The 13,932-nt window shown below is 34.6% G+C and overlaps 1 protein-coding gene and 1 non-coding gene across 2 annotated transcripts in view; one reads left to right on the top strand and one right to left on the bottom strand.

Moving 5' to 3' along the window:
* Positions 1-13,932, top strand: part of RANBP9 (RAN binding protein 9) — a 95,642-nt gene that overhangs the window by 37,760 nt on the left and 43,950 nt on the right. The window lies entirely within an intron of this gene.
* On the bottom strand, positions 305-366 carry LOC115836486. The gene has a single exon (XR_004031564.1). It is a non-coding gene; the product is annotated as a U7 small nuclear RNA (small nuclear RNA).

The raw sequence follows: 13,932 nt of genomic DNA, 5'->3' as shown, positions 1-13,932 counted from the left end.
TCCATGGACATTTTCAAAGTCTTCAGACATTTTTTTCTTACAAGAAATTTGGTCATTTGCCTGGATACCTGAAAGATTTTTCTTTTTCTTTAAAGAATCATTACTTGAATATGTCTTGGTGTTGATCTTGGTATGGTCTTAAGTAGTAGATTCAAGTGTTTTATTTCAGAAAAGATTTTTCGTATGATGGTTTTCAATATTTGTTCTGTTCCATTACATGGGTTTGTTTTTTAGGGATTCTAATTATGAATGTATGTTGGATCTTCTTTGACTAACTTCTTTTATTATTTTACTTATTTTTTTGAAGGGATTTTTGGTAAAAACTGGAAAGCCTGCCAGAGAAATTTTAAAAGAACTGTAACACTTGACTGACTACGTTATTTTGAAAATTTCCTCTATTCTCTTTCCTCTTTTCTTGGGGGGGTCTGTTATTTTGTGTTCCATTTAGCTTGTCTTTATTTCTGAAATAATTTTCCTTTTTTTTCTTCTAATTCTTATGTAAATAAGAACACTATTTTTTGACCGATTTATATTAAAAATTGGACACTTCCTATGAAAAAGTCTTGAACATCCAGTGTAAATTTTAAGTTATAGCACTTGTGAAGAGAAATATTGTTGAAAAACAAAACAGTAAAATGCATCTCAGTTTCCATAGTTGTATAGGTACACCTCATTTGGTACAAGTAGAACCTGTAATGTTTATAGAATTGAAATGTAAATCAGTTTCTTCTGAACTTATTTGTGTGATTTAAAGTTGCTACTTTTTATTGTTTATTAATCTTCTAGGGATATGTTGAAAAACAAGATTTTAAATATGGATTAAAATATAAATAATTTTATTCACCAAAAATGTCAGTTTATTAGAAACAAACAATTTTGTGTCTATTGGGTGAAAAGTAGAATATGTTGTTTTATACATATGATAGATCATTTTCCATAACATTTAACACCTTAACAGTTTAACAAGTCAGGAAACCAAGTTATGTTGTGTTTTGTTGTTGTTGTAGTAGTTAACTACAGATGGAATTATTTGACAAAGGATTGTCAGAGGAACTCTCAAACTAATAGGCTTTTCTTGTTTTTAGAGCCTTATTGTCTTAATTATTAAAAGGCAGGATAAATGAATAGGTACTTTGAAGGCCATCTTAGTAAATATAGCCAGGCCTTAATTTAAGGTATTGTGTATTTATATTTTTATAGCTCTTCGAGAGGTAATGGGAGAAAGATGCAGCTGAAGAAAGATGCAACTTGATGTATATTGTTGTGAAATTTCCGAAGGCAAGAAAGAATTTCTGTTTTCCATGATTCTTTATGCTTTGGGAAGAATGTGGTAGAGAAGTTGCAGTGTAGAGAGAGAGATAAGTAGCTGCTTTACTGTCAGCATAGAATTAGAATTGGAACAAATTTTTTTTTTAATCACATGATAAAGCAAAATGTTCTAGGTTTGAATTGTAATATTGAAAAAGGATTTCTGTTTTCTGTTACTTTAGTTTTAAGTTTCTTACCTCAGTTCCATTGGTGCAGATAATCATCTGGTGATTAATATTTCACTTTGCAATATTTTGAGCATGCATATACTTAAATTTATTTTGTATATTAATAGTGGCTATTCTAAGAATGTAGGTGTTGGATACGGTGTGGTAAGGTCTGGGCAGCTGCAGGGGGATATGAGAATAAGGCTTAGAAGGAGGAATTTTATTATACTCACAGGTCTCAGGGAGGGTCACTGCATGCCACACAGGGGAAGCACCAGGTTTTAGTCAGGAAGCAGAAGACAGGAGCCATGGAAAAGTCCAGGCCCAGAGTATTGGGATTTCCTGGGAAAGGCAAGGGAGGGCAGAGTAAGCAGTTGAGGATTGATGAGTTTGGATGATTCCTGCAGGCTTCGAGCTGTAGAGGTGGTCTCTAATTGCCTGGTACCTGACTCTGGAATGATTTAGGGCAGGAAATACTGGCTTCGTATGTGAGCGTTAGATAAGGAAGTGGATTTGGCTGTAGACTCAGGATTGGTTGGTTTGTATATGGAAGACATGCTCCTGTGAGCCCTCTTATCTCTAAGAAAGCACTAGCCCTGGCCAGCAAGCTTTTTAAGAAGCCAAAACATAATATAGTAAATAAGAAACACGTTTTAAATACAGTGGCCAGCTGAAGTTCTGTTTACCTTGTCAAATAATTTCTGTGTTAATAGTCTTTGAGAACCATAGCTTTCTCAACAATTGCTTTCCTTTTGGTTCTTTATTATTTTTTATAAGTTCTCATTTCTTTTAGATAGTGGTTGCCTTTTTTAAACCCTGAAATATGTCTCAAGTATGTAACCTGATTGAAATATTTTCACAGGAGCATCTGTAATTGTTTTTTGTTTGTTTTTTTGAGATAAGGTCTCACTCTTTTGCCCAGGCTGGAGTACAGTGACATGATCACCGTTCACTGCAGCCTTGAACTCCTGGAGTTAGCTGATCCTCCCACCTCAGCTTCTTGAGTAGCTGGCGCTACGGGCACATACCACTATGCCTGGCTAATTTTTTATATTTTATGTAGAGACGGGGTTTTGCCTTGTTGCCCAGGCTAGTTTCGAACTACTGGGCTCAAGTGATCCACCCACCTCAGCCTCCTAAAGTGCTGGGATTATAGGCTTGAGCCACCACACCTGGCCTGCAGTTGTTGATGGAATGTTTTTGGTTTGATTTTATAGCACTACTATGTGAATCACCAGTTGGTATATATCACTTTTAATATTATTTCACTTACGATAGTTGAAAGATGTTAAAGTTTGTTCTTTTACATGAGAAAAAAATGGGTATATGTTCATAAGCTTAAATGTTTAAGATTGGTAACTTGTGAGTTATAGACAAGTGCCCTGAGTTTCTTAATATAAATAGATATATGTATACTAGTGTATCTTGCTGTAGTAACTAACTTTTGGTGCTCTTAAGTCTTATTATATTCATAATGCCATTTGGCAGAAATAAAGCATTTTATTTCAAAGGTATTAAGTAATTTTTAGGTCTTGTAAGATTAAAAAAAGATCCCTCTTACTGTGTCAGTAACTTATATACATGAATGAACTATTCAGAATTCGAAATTTTAAAATTTGAGTCTTCCTGTCCATGAACATAGGCTGTTTTTCTATTTATTTAGCTTTTCTTTGATTATTTCAGCAGTTTTATAGTTCTCATGGTATCAATTTTGTTAATATTTGTTAGATTTATGCCTAAGTATTTCCTTTTTGTTGGTGCTAATATAAGTGGTATTGTGTGTTTAAAATTCCAGTTCATTGCTGGTGCGTAGGAAATTGACTTCTGCATATTAACCTTGTATCCTGCCACTTTGCTATGATTGCTTATTTTTTCCAAGAGGTTTTTTCTGTCAGTTCTTTGATATTGTCTGCATAAACATCTTTTCAGCTACAAAAGTAGGTTTATTTTTTCTTTCTCAATGTATATACCTTTTATTTCCTTTTCTTGTCTGATTGCATTAGCTAGGACTTCCCCTATGATGTTGAATAAGAGCCATGAAAGGAAACATCTTTGCCTTTTTCCTCATCTTAAAAAGAAAGCATCTAGTTTCTAGCCATTAAGTATGATACTAATTGTAGGTTTTTTGTAGATGTTCTTTATTAAGTTGAGGAAGCTCCCCCTCTATTCCTAGTTTACTGAGAGTTTTTATCAAGAATGGTGTTGGATTTTGTCAGATACATTTTCTGCATGTATTGGTCTGATCATGTGATTTTTCTTCTTTAGCTTCTTGATGTGATTGATTACATTGTTTTTTTTAATATTGAGCCATCCTTGCATACCTGGGATAAATCCCACTTAGTCTTGTTGTATAGTTCTTTTTTAAAAATTTTAATTTAATTTATTTATTTTAATATCCAGACTTTAAGGAGGTATAGTTCTTTTATACCTTGTTGGATTTGATTTGCTAATACTTTATTGAGGATATTTGCATCTGTGTTCATAAGAGATATTTGTCTGTAGTTTTCCCTTCTTGTAATGTCTTTATTTGGTTTTGGCATTAGGGTAATGCTAGACTCAGAATGACTTAAAAAGTGTACCCTCTGAGTGTATTTTGTGGAAAAGATTGGAGACAGTTGTGTTATTTCTTCCTTACATGTTTGGTTGGGATTACCCTGAAGCCATCTAGGCCCAGTGTTTTTTTTTTTTTTGGAAGGTTATTAATTGTTACTATTATTTTTTTCTGAGTATATGTTTTTATTTAGCTTTTACAAACAACCACAATAAAAGAAAAGAATGAATGCAGATAACTTTTGAACACAGTATATCGTACACTCTTATTGGATATATTCTGAATACAAACATTATGCAACAAATATTCTTGAATTTTATTTAATAGATTTATTATGGGTGTGCTTGCTACTATTGGGTATCATTGCTTCTGGGCTCTTTCAGTGGATGGAGTTTATTTTGACACTACAATTCGACCTAGTTACCAGAGTTCTTCCTCTTCTTTCTCATTTCTGTAAAGGTTATTAATTATTGATTTAATTTTTTAATCTATAGAGGCATATTCAGATTTTCATTTTCTCCTTGTATGAGTTTTGATAAAATTATATCTTCCAAGGAATTGCCTTGAAATCCATTTCATCTAGATAATCAAATTTGTGGGCATAAAGTTAGTTATAAATGTTTCTTTAATACTTTTTTAATGTCTGGGATCAGTATTGATACTATTACTGATAATAATAGTTTCTTATGTCTTTGATTTTGGTATTAATAATTTGTGTTTTTTTTTCTTGGTTATCCTGGCTAGAGGTTTATCAATTTTACTGATCTTTTCAAAGAACTGGCTTTTAATTTTGTTGATTTTTATTTTATTTTATTTTTTTAAATTTCATTGCTATCTCTATTTCTCATTTCTTCTTCTTTCTCTAGGTTTGTATTTATTGCTCCAGTTTCCTAAGGCGGAAAGTTAAATCATTGATTTTAGATCACCATTACATTCAGTGCTATAAATTTCTCTGTAGGCACTGCTTTCACTGCATCCCACAAATTTTGATAAGTTGTTTTCATTTAGTTCAAAATATTTTTAAATTTCTCTTTAGACTTCTTTGACTGATGTGTTATTTTAAAATGTGTTGTTTAATCTCCAGATATTTGGGGATTTTCCAGCTATGTTTCTTTTATTGATTTCTAGTTTAATTCCATTAAAGTCCTGAGAGCATAGTTTGTATGACTTTAGTTAAGGCATGTCTTTCTTATGTCCCAGAATGTATTCTGTTTTGGTAAATGTTTTTGTGAGCTTAAGAAGAATATGTATTCTGTGGTTATTGGATAAAGTATACTATAAATGTCAATGAAATCCAGTTGATGGATGGTACTTTTCAGTTTGACTATATGTTTAATGGTTTTCTGCCTGCTGTGTCTGCCAATTATTGATATAGGGGTGTTGATGTCTTCAGTTATAGCTGTGGAGTTAACTGCTGCTTCTTGTAGCTCTATCAGTTTTTGTCTCACATCTTTTGACACTTTGTTGTTAGGCTCAGACACACTTAAGTGTGGCTGACTGCCACAGTTACTACTTGAGACTGGCACTGAGACAGGTACTACTGTTACTACTTGAGACCATCATTATGAGACTGAATCAAGGGGGACAGACATAGAAATGAAAACTTAAGACAAAGGTAACTATTTTAAAGTAAGGGTAACATGGGGAAGGAGAAGAGAGAAGAAGAGAAGAAGAAAAGGGCTCCCTGCTTTTAGTGAGCAAAGGCAGCCGCCTGAGACTCTACAGCCCTTAGTATTTATTGGGTAGAAAGAGCAGGGAGGAGGTAATGTTTGGTCAGCTGCTTGATTGATCACAGGTTCACATTATTGCTAACAGGCTTCAGTTTTGCCTAATCACAAGAAACACTTATGCCTGGGTGGTGGCTGCCCTCATCATTCCTTCTGGGCAGCAGACACAGTTTGTCAGTTTGCCAATATCCTGCTTTTATGAGAAACAGTTTGCTGTTTACACATACAGCCTCCAGTAGTATACTGAGTTGATCACGACCCTCAACAATTAAGGATTGTTGTATCTTGTTTGATAATTGATCCTTGATCATTATGTACTATTTCTGTTTTTCTCTGATAATTTTCCTTGTTCTGAATTCTGCTTTGTTAGAAATTAATATAACTAGTCCAGCTGCCTTTTGATCCATGTTGGCATTGTATTTCTCCATTCCTTTAACCTATCTGTGTCTTTGTATTTAGAGTGAGTTTCTTGTAGACAACATACATTTGGGTCTTTTTGTTCTCTCTTGTCAGTTCTGTCTTTTTAATTGGTATATTTAGACCATTCACATTGAAAGTATTGTTAAAATTGGATTTTAGTGTCTACCATATTTGTTTCTTACTCATTATACTTGTTCCCTGTTGCTTATTTTAAAATGTATTTTTTTTTTTTTTTTTTTTTTTTTTGAGACAAGGTCTCCCTCTGTCACCCAAGCTGGAGTGCAATGGCGTGATCTCGGCTCACTGAAGACTTGACTTCCTGGACTCAAGTGATTCTCCCACTTCAGGTTCCCAAGTGGCTAGAACTACAAGGGCACACCACCATACCTGGCTAATTTTTTGTATTCTTTATAGAGATGGGATTTTGCCATGTAGGCCAGGCTAGTCTCGAACTCCTGGGCTCAAGTGATCCTCCTGCCTCGGCCTTCCAAAGGGATTACAGGCATGAGCTACATGCCTAGCCCATTGTCTGATTTTAATTGAGCATTGTATATTATTCCATTTTTCTTTTCTATTTAAAATACCAATTGTACTTCTTTAAAAAGATTTTTTAGTAGTTTCCCTTAGAGCTCATCTAAGTTCATTTTTAAATACCACTTATACTGCTTCACACATAGTACAGGTATCTTATAACAGAATATAACCAACTCCTCCCTCCTGTCCCTTAGAGCATTGCTGTTATTCATTTCACTTATCCATAAACAGCAGTTATCCAAGATATTGTTACTATTTTGAATACTTATCTATGTGATCAATTAAGATTAAGAAAAATAAAAGAGTGTATCTTCATTTATTCCTTCTTGGACTCTCCCTTTCTTCATAAGGATTCTATTTTCTCACCTATATCATTTTCCTTTTCTCTGAAGAACTTGTAACATTTCTTGCAAGGCAAGTTTGTTGGACACAAGTTCCCTCTATTTTTGTTTGTCTGAGAAAGTCTTTATTTTTCTTTCACTTCTGAGGGATAATTTCTCTGGATGCTAAATCCTAGCTTGGTGGGGTTTTTTCCCAACACTTAAATATTTCATTCCACTCTCTTCTTGCTTACATGATTTCTGAAGAGAAATCTGATATAATTCTTATCCTTCTTTCATATACGGTAAGTGTTTTTTTTGGTTGTTTTTTTTTCCTGATTTCTTTCAAGACTTGCTCTTTGTCTTTGACCTAGGTTTGAAGATGAGGTGTTGATGTTTTGATGTTTATCCTGTTTAGTGTTCTCTGAGCTTTCTGGATTTGCAGTTTGGGGTATCTGTCCTTAATTTTGGAAAATTATCAACCATCATTACTTCAAATACTTCATTTTCTTTCTTCTCCTTCTAGCATTACTATTATGAATATTTTTCACCTTTTATAGTTGTCCTACATTCTCAAATACCATGTTCCAGTTTTATTTCAAGCTCACTGATTATTGTTTTTTTTTTAGTCTGCTGATTGCTCATCAAAGGCATTCTTTATTTGTGTTAATGTTTTTTATTTCTAGCATTTTGTTTTGATTCTTTCTTATAGCCCTTAGCATTTTAATGAGTTATTTAAAAATGTCCAGTTGGATCATTCAAAATCTACCTTATCTGAGTTTGTAGCTGGGACTACAGGCGCCCGCCACCACGCCTGGCTAATTTTTTTTTTTTGTATTTTTAGTAGAGACAGGGTTTCACTGTGGTAGCCAGGATGGTCTCGATCTTCTGACCTTGTGATCTGCCTGCCTCGGCCTCCGAAAGTGCTGGGATTACAGGCGTGAGCCACCACGCCTGGCCTAGTTTGTCTATTTTTTCTTATGTTTCTTCTGCTTCTGATGTATCTAAGAGACCATTGTCTTAAGCCATTATCACAAAGACTTACATCAGTGTTTTCATCTAAGAGTTTTTAGCTCTTCAGTTAGCTCTCTAATCCATTTTGTGTTAATTTTTAGATATGGTGTGAGATAGGGATCCAGCTGCATTCTTTTTTAAAATATTTTTTTTTATTTTTGAGACAGAATCTTGCTCTGTCGCCCAGGCCAGAGTGCAGTGGCACAATCTTAGTTCACTGCAACTTCCGCCTCCCAGGCTCAAGCAGTTCTAATGCCTCAGCCTCCTGAGAAGCTGGGACTACAGGCATGTGCCACTGCACCTGGCTAATTTTTGTATTTTTAGTAGAGATAGGCTTTTGCTATGTCGGCTAGGCTGGTCTTGAACTCCTGACCTCAAGTGATCCACCTACCACCTTGGCCTTTCAAAGTGCGGGGATTATAGGCTTGAGCCACCATGCCCAACCTCAGCTACGTTCATTTGCATGTGTATGTTTTCCCAGTACCATTTGTTGAAAAAAAAAACCAGTTCTTTCCCCACTGGATTGTTTTTTCCCACTTGTCAAAACTCAATTCATCTACCAGATGCTGTGGCTCACGCCTGTAATCCCAACACTTTGGGAGGACAAGGTGGGCAGTATTGCTTGAGCCCAGGAGTTTGAGACTAGCCTGGGCAACATGGAGAAACCCTGTCTGTACAAAAAATGCGAAAAAAAAAGTTAGCCAGGCATGGTGGCATGCAACTGTAGTCCCAGCTACTCGGGGGCTGAGGTGTGAGGATCACCTAATCAGGGGAGAAAAAAGGCTGCAGTAAGCTGTGATCATGCCACTGCACTCCAGCCTGGGTAACAAAATGAGACCTTACTTGTTGCAAAACGACAACAACAACAAAATTAATTGATCATAAATATAAGAGTTTCTGAACTCTCAATTCTATGGCATTAATCTCTATGTCTGTTTTTAAGCCAGCAACACACTCTCTTGGTTACTGTAGCTTTTTATTGAGTTTTAAAATTGGAATGTGTGAGTCTTCCAACTTTGTTCTTCTTTTTCAAGATTATTTTGGCTCTACTGGGCCCTTGAATTTGTGTATGATTTCGGGATCAGTTTGTCAATTTCTGCAGCAAAGCAAGTTAAGATTTTGATAGGGTTTGTGTTGGATCTCTAGATTAATTTGGGGAGTATTGCTATTTTAACAACATTTAGTCTTCAAATCCAAGAATATGGCATGGGGAGTCTTTCCATTTACTTAGGAGTTCTTTCGTTTTTTCAACAATGTCGTTTTTAGTGTTCAGGTTTCGCGCTTCTTTTGCTGTATTTATTCCTAAATATTCTTTTTTTTCGTTCTGTTCCAAATGAAAGTGTTTTCTTAAATTCATTTTCAAATTATTTCTAGTGTGTAGAAATACAACTGATTTTTGCATATTAATCTTGTATCTTGTAGTCTTGTTGAACTTGATTACCTTTAATAATTTTGGGGGAGGAGATTCTTTAGGATTTTCTATATACAAGATTGTGCCATCTGTCAATAGAGGATGTTTATTTCTTGCTTTCTGATCTGATGGCTTTTACGTCTTTTTCTTGCCCTCTTGCCCAGGGTAGAAATTTCAGTACTATGTTGAATAGAAGTGGTGAGAGAAGACATCCTTTTTTTTGTCCCTAATCTTAAGGTCAAAGTATTCAGTCTTTTACCACTAAGTATGCTATTAGCTGGGGATTTTTCATAGATGTTCTTTATCAGTTTGAGGAAGTTTCCTTCTGTTTCAAGCTTGCTGAGTCATGATTTTTCATGATTTTTTTTTTAAATCATGAAAGGGTGATGAGTTTTGTGAAATTCTTTTTCTATGCCTGTTGAGATGATTATATGGGTTTTGTTCTTTATTTTCTTAATATATTACATTGATTGATTTTTGTTTGTTAAACAAACTTCATGTTTTTGGGATAAATCCCATTTGGTCATGGTTTATAATCTTTTATATGTGTTGCTAGATTTGATTTCCTAGTAATTTGTTGAGGATTTTTGCATTTGTGTTAATGAAGGATATTTTTTCTGTAGTTTTTTTGTGATGCCTTTATCTAGTTTTGGTAACAAGGTAGTGCTTGCTTTGTAGAATGAGTTAGGAAGTATTTCTAGCTTTTTTGGAAGAGTCTGAGAAACATTAATGTTAATTTTTATGTTTGGTAGATTTCCCCAGTGAAGCCATCTGAGCACGGGCTTGTCTTTGTGTTTTAAAATTACTATGCAGTTGTAGTAGTTTGTGTCTTACTAGAATTTGTCCGTTTAAAGGAGGTTATGTAATTCATTGTTGATAGTATTTAATAATTGTTTTCTTATGATCCTTTTTAGTTTAGTAGTAATACTCCTTTAATTCCTGATGTTTAGTAATTTGAGTCTTCTTTTATTTTTCTTGCTTAGTAGAACCTACTTTTGAATTCGTTGATTCTATTGTTTTTCTAGTCTCTTCCCTTATTTCTCCCCTAATCTTTATAATTCCTTTTTTGCTACCTGCTTTGGGTTTAGTTCATTCTTAACAGTAGAAATTGGATTACTAATTAGAGATCTTTCTTTTTTATTTAATTTTAATTTTTGACAACAGTAACAAAAAATGTGTTGCGTAAGAATGGGGATACGTTCTGAAGAATGTGTTGTTAGGTGATTTTGTCATTGTAGGAATATCATAGAATGTACTTACACAAACCTAAATGGTATAGACCATACCACATGGCCTATTAAACACCTAGGCCATGTGGTGTGGTCTATTGCTCTGCTCCTAGGCTACAAAACTGAATAGCTTGTTATTGTACTGAATACTATAGGGAATTGTAACACAATGGTTTTGTGTATCTAAATACATCACATAGAAAAGATACAGTAAAAATGTGTGGTATAAAAGATTTAAAACGGCACACTTGTATAGAACAGCTCCATTATAATCTTATAGGACCATTGTTGTACATACGGTCGGTTGTTGACCGAAACATTTGTTATGTGGAACATCACTGTAAATAGGTTTTTAAAGGTGTTTCTTGCATTGCCAGCATGTGATACATATACTAACTTAAGAATGTAATAGATCAAAGATGCATTAAAATCTTAATAAGGTAGTCATTAATATACTGCCAAAAGGCATAGCAGAAAACTAATAATGGCCATAAAACAAAAATAAGAATTAAAAAGAACACAGAAAAAGATGGAGAGAACAGATGGACAAATAGCAAGATAGTAGGCTTAAGCCTATCAATAATAGGAATTAAACTAGAATGCTGTTAGTCTCCATTGTATGTTAGGCACAAACATTACTTACATAACTGTTAATAAATGCATAATTTGTGATGATCTACGTTGACGTATTGATCTGAAAAATCTTCATATTCATTGCTCTTGGTAAACACATAGTACCACAACAATAAATTTCTTGTTCACATAAATTTTGCCTGTCCCTCACTATTGGGTTGAGTTTGTTTTTATATGTCAGATAGCCTTCATATATCTACCAGCTATTCAGTTTACTGTCAGTTATGAGCCACACCCAGCCACAACTGGTGTTACAAATTTCCCTTTGTCAGATAACCCTCCTTTCATCACTTCACAGTAACTCACAAGCGGTAACTCTTATGACACCCATTTCCCAGGTATAAACTTAGGTGCTTTTCAAGGTAAAATACTCACTTTCTTGTAGTATTTATTCCGTAACAATTTTTTGTTGTTGTTGTTTTGAGACAAGGTCTCTGTCACCCAGGCTGGAGTGCAGTAGTGCCATCACGTCTTACTGCAGCCTCGACCTCTCAGGCTCAAGTGATCCTCCCGAGTAGCTGGAACTACAGGCAATGCACCACCGTGCCCATCTTTTTTTTTTTTTTTGGAGAGATGGGGTCCCACTGTGTTGCCCAGCTGGTCTTGAACTCCTGGACTCAAGCGCTTCTCTCACCATGGCCTCCCAGTTTTTTTTTCCTTTGGGATTACAGGCATGAGCCATTGTGCCTGGCCTATTCCTTAATAATTTAATAGGTGTAAAATTGTTTTTATTGTGTTCTTATCTTTTCAAAAATGTGTTACGTTTTTGCATGCTGTGCTCCCAACCCCATTTCCTTCGTAAACCTTGTAGCTTTTATTGCATGATTTTGTATAATGTGATTTTTTTGAAACTTGTATGTCATGATATAGCAGACCTGACTGTAATTGTTTTATGCGGTATCTCTTCTATTCCTCTTTTCATCAGTTGATCCATCTTAATCTTTGATACATTTCGGTGTAGGTATACTTCCCCCCAATCACTACAGCATGTATATCATTAACTAGAGTTTGATGTCAGCTTACTTCTCTTTGTGTGTGTGTGTGTGTGTGTGTGTGTGTGTGGTACAGTTTACATTTGGTGAAATGCACACATCTTAAGTGTACTCTTTGATAAGTTTTGCAGATGCGTATGCCCATGAAATGCAAACCTCTATCAAAGTATAGAACATCATCATTCTCAGAAATGTTCCCTCATGCTCCTTCCTACTTAGGCCCTTGACCCACCCTTTCAGAGGCAGACACTGTTTTGACTTGTTTACGACCGTAGAGTGGTTTTTCTTGTTGCAAAATTTCATATAAAAGGAATTATATGGCATATGCACTTCTTGTATGTAAAGCTTCCTTGAGTGAACATGACATTTTTGAGATTGATCCATTTGTGTTTATCAGTAATTCTATTTTTGTTTTTGTTGCTGAGTAGAATATACCACAATTTGTATATCTGTTCGCTTGTTGATGGATACCCAGGCTGTTTCAAGTTTTTCCACTATTGTGAAGAAATCTGCCATGAGCCTATTTGTACAAATTATTTTGGTAGACACATCTTCATTTTTCTTATGAGTGGTATTGCTGGGTCATGGGGTAGGCAGGTGTTCAGTTCTATGAGCAACTGCCAGCCTTTGTTTCAAAGAGGTTTTATTGTTTTAAATTCCCATCAAAAATATATGAAGTTCCTGTTGTGCCATATGCTTGGCAACACTGATGTTGTTGGTTTTATAAATTGTAATTATTCTGGCAGGTATGCAGTTGTATCTCAGTGTCGTTTTAATTTGCATTTTCCTGATGACTGACAATTTGGAGCACATTTTCATGTACTCGTTGGCTATTTGCAGTGTCTTATTTTGTGAAATATCTATTCAGATCTTTTGTTCATTTTTGAAAATTGGATCATCTATGTCTTTAGTTAAGTTTAAATTTTGCTGAAGTTTTATTTTATGAGTTTACTCTTTTATGAGTCTTCCTTTTTGTGTCCTAATAAATCTTTGCTTTATCCCTAAGTCGTTAAGATAGTTTTACATGTTTTCTTGTAGAAGCTTTGTAGTTTTTAACATTTATATTTAGGACTGTGATTCATCTTCATTGGATTTTTGTGTATCGTGTGAGATAGAGATTAAGGCTCACTTTTTTCTGCATGGATGTCAGTTATCTTATTACTATTTGTTCAAAAGATTTCCATCCTCTTTTGGACTGTCTAGGCACTTTTGTAAAATATTAAATGACTATAAATGTGGGTCTCTTTCTAGACTCCTTAATCTGTTGCATTGATCTATTTGTTGATCCTTAAGCCAGTACCATACTGTTTACTCAGCCCATGCTATGTTTTGAAGTCAGATTGTGTAAATTCTACAGTTTTCCAAGCTTTTTTGGGATGTTTTAGATCCTTCACGTTTCCATATAAATTTTACTTATTTAATTTTAATTTTTTATAGCTGCATAATAAGTGTCCATGTTTTGGGGGTACAGTGATGATACATTCATATGATTGTAAAGATCAAATCAGTGTATTGGGGGTATCTATTACCTTAAATATTTGTCTTTATGCTGGAAACATTTGAATTATTCTCTTCTAGCTATTTTGAAATGTGCAATAGAACATTGTGAACTATATTCATCTTACG

The sequence above is a fragment of the Nomascus leucogenys genome, chromosome 8 (assembly GCF_006542625.1).
Source record: "Nomascus leucogenys isolate Asia chromosome 8, Asia_NLE_v1, whole genome shotgun sequence".
NCBI classification, from domain to species: domain Eukaryota; kingdom Metazoa; phylum Chordata; class Mammalia; order Primates; family Hylobatidae; genus Nomascus; species Nomascus leucogenys.
This window is presented reverse-complemented; position numbering and strand designations above follow the sequence as displayed.